The sequence below is a fragment of the Coturnix japonica genome, chromosome 3 (genome assembly GCF_054131305.1).
Source record: "Coturnix japonica strain WE chromosome 3, WE-NBRP24, whole genome shotgun sequence".
Classification (NCBI taxonomy): domain Eukaryota; kingdom Metazoa; phylum Chordata; class Aves; order Galliformes; family Phasianidae; genus Coturnix; species Coturnix japonica.
Genome location: NC_140665.1, coordinates 20789247 through 20792552, shown reverse-complemented (window position 1 = coordinate 20792552; position 3306 = coordinate 20789247).

The following is a 3306-nucleotide window of genomic DNA, read 5'->3' as shown; positions in this document are numbered from 1 at the left end:
TACTTGGCTCACTTCATCTGTAGTGACTTGTTAAATGGCTTTAAAAATTATTTACTAAAAGAAAGAAAGCTAAAGGTCTAACAGGAGAATAGATTAAGTAGAAAACATCTTACTTCAATGTCAAAATTACGTTACCAATGATTTTTGGCTTCCTGCATTGATCAGCTGATTTCTGCTTTATTTACATTTGTTCTCTGCACGCTTGTTCTAAAACACCGATTACTCAGAAGGCATACAAGCTCACAGCAACAATCTAGTCACAGGTTTCAGACATCTGAAATATAAATGCATAATGTCAGAAAATTAGGAAGAGTCCAAATGCTTCTGCTTTGTTTCTGAAGCAGTGCAGAATACATTCACTGAGCACAAAAATGTTGTTTTGTTTAAACCGCTTCTCTTTTGCTCACTAAGTTGATTTTCATCAAAAAATTACCAGACTGGACTGTCCAAGTGTCCTCAGGCTTCCCTTATAGGACACTCCTGTTACATCTTTGTTGCACTAGATGCTTCAATCTATCTAGATCCCTCTGCAAGGCTCCAGGGAGTCAACAGCACCTCCTAGTTTGGATCTCAGCTGCAGCTCTAAGCATTGCTAGGGATTCATTTAACTCCTGCAATCAGATTGTTAATAAAATTGCAAGCAAAACTCAACAATTTTGAGTAAGTAACATGCAAGCAGTTAGTTAAGAGAGAACTCTTTCCAATCTTTAAGCATTCAACCAAGTACTTAAAACTCCACCCAGAAATTTTTTAATTACATCCTGCAGCTGTAGTGCCTTATGCTTTGCTGAGATGCCCTTTTGGATAATGAACCACTGCTCTGAGAACTAGTATCCATTTAAAAGTGAAATTTTAAAACTGTCATAAAAACCGTCCAGGTCAAAAAGGTAAGCCCAGACAGCCAAAAATCTATCTGGATTGCTCCTGTAACATTCTGTCAAGCAGCTGGGATAACTTCAGCTATTAAAATTCTCTTTTGACTAGAGATTTAATAGCAGGCCCATGGTCTTGAAGGACCAATATTGCCTCTGGCTGGTTCTCAATTCCAACAGCAGTCCAACTTTTTCTAGGCAAAGTTTCAATCTGTTTGTCCTGTCTTAGCAAGGCACCATCTGAAGCACAGCACTGCAACATTCTCAACCAGTGCGCTAAACATCACACTGCCCTCACTGTACCTTCCTCCAAACCAAATGAAAACACTGTTGTCCTCTACCTTCTCAAAATGTTTTTAGTTTTGAGGTTGCTCATATTCTGAGACTTGGACCTCTTTACAGCACAGACCTAACAGATTTCCAATTCCAAATTTCTTATGCCATGGTGCATCTATTACTTGTCATTTCACTGACCAGCTGAGGAAGACGGAAGAAAACAGACAAACTGGGGACCTCACTGCTTTCTAAGAATGCCATGAAACACTGACCTTAATTGCTTCTCAGATTATATCAAGAGAACTAAACCAAACTGTATTTGCAGTTGTTAAGATTGACCTCCCCCTTCCCCCCAAATAAATAAATAAAATAAACAGCCACAAACTTAGTTTGACTTGCTAACAACTTCTGAACTGTTTTGTTCTCTGACCCTGTTAAAATCCTCCTTGCAAAAAAACCTGCCCATCTCCCATCCAGCCGCAGCTGTCACCAAAACAAATTACCACCTTGCATTACCAGTGGTTCAAACAGCTTCCTGGTAGAAACTGCAGGAGGAACAGAAAACGGTGCAAATCTTTAAATGATGTACCATCAGTCCAATATTAAAACCGTACTTGTGAACAACTGTAATTAGAGTTGGGCCAGGGCAATGTTAGCTCAGCTGCTTCTGAACACACCTGTTTCAATTTAATTTGTAATTAAGAAGCCTAGGGCACCAGGAGAAAAAGAAAAAAAAGAGCTTTCCAGTTACTGTTTCAAACAGCAGAGATTTCATGTGCCATTTAAAATCCTGTTTTTCAGAACAGACTGCTGACTTGCTAACGCTAGCAGAATGAAATAAAGGAAAATATTTTTAGCAGCAGGAAGTTGTTACTTGCTACTGCCAATTACATGCCTTGTACTTGAACAGTGACATTTTTTCCCCTTTGCTTATTCCTCAAGATAGGTAAAAGTTGGCTTAGGTCTCCGTGCATGAGAATTTGAACAAAACTCTTAGTCCCCTGGAGCTGGCCGACACTTCTGGAATCATAGCCAATACTGGCAACAATCTGCTGTGACAGAGCAAACAACAGTGTCCTAGATCCACTCTTCAGAAAAGGGGGAAGGAGAAGATTAAGCAAGAGACTTGGATCTATTGACTTTGGCAAAAGGCTGAATACCTTGTCATGCTAATAAAATTACTGAATTTGGGGGAGGAGAAATCAGGGCAGAGGGGGAGAAAAAAAAAAAAAAAAGCATAAAAATTACATAAGAATATTTATACTCTGAGTTAATTTATCAAGCTGACACAAAGATGAATCATCCACCATTAAAATGGACACAAGGTTTCTTTATATCACAATTATTATTTACAACTCTTCTAAATGTTCACAGAGGAGTCAAGTACCCTCGTCTTTTAATTTAAAATGAGATCTTGCAAGCCAAAATAAAACTGTTGGCAAAACTAAGTTTCTACAGGAATAGTGCCCAAAGAATGATTTCTTCAAAAACAGGATATCTTACCAAGGATTGTGGCACTTTCTTTTTTAAACCTACTGAGTGAGAGACACAGGGCTCAAAGAACTCACATAAAAGTAGAATCTCTAAGAAGTACAACAATGATACCGAGTAACATCAAGAGCCTGTGATACAGACAGACATTTGCTACTTGTGACTCCCTTGAAAAACCATATCAGGAGGATCAGTTATTCTTGTGAGGTAACATCCAACTCTGCTTTGATACATATTCATTCTCGCATGATGAAATTTCTCATGAAGCCAATACAGTTGCACTAAGTTAACTAACTTAAATTATATATGGAAAGGTAAAGGTCCATTATATAAGGTCTTCTATCTTGTCTACTTTTACTCCAGTGGATGCAACTATAGCTTTATGTCCCACCGTTGGAAAGCACACGAGGAAACAAGTATCTCAGAAATACGTAACTTTGATTCCCAAACACTGAATAATTTAAGAAAGTTTTTAATACTATCAGTCATTACATCTCAGTGACCGACAAGGATGTGTATTTAAAATCTGTACAAGAAAACCCAAAAAGAAATCCACGTGATAAAGTGGGTGTTAATAGCCAGCACCATCATGTCACTACTTAACTGTATAGAACATAACAGTGTCTACCTGAAAGTGTGCTTATATAAACCCACAAACAACAGAAAG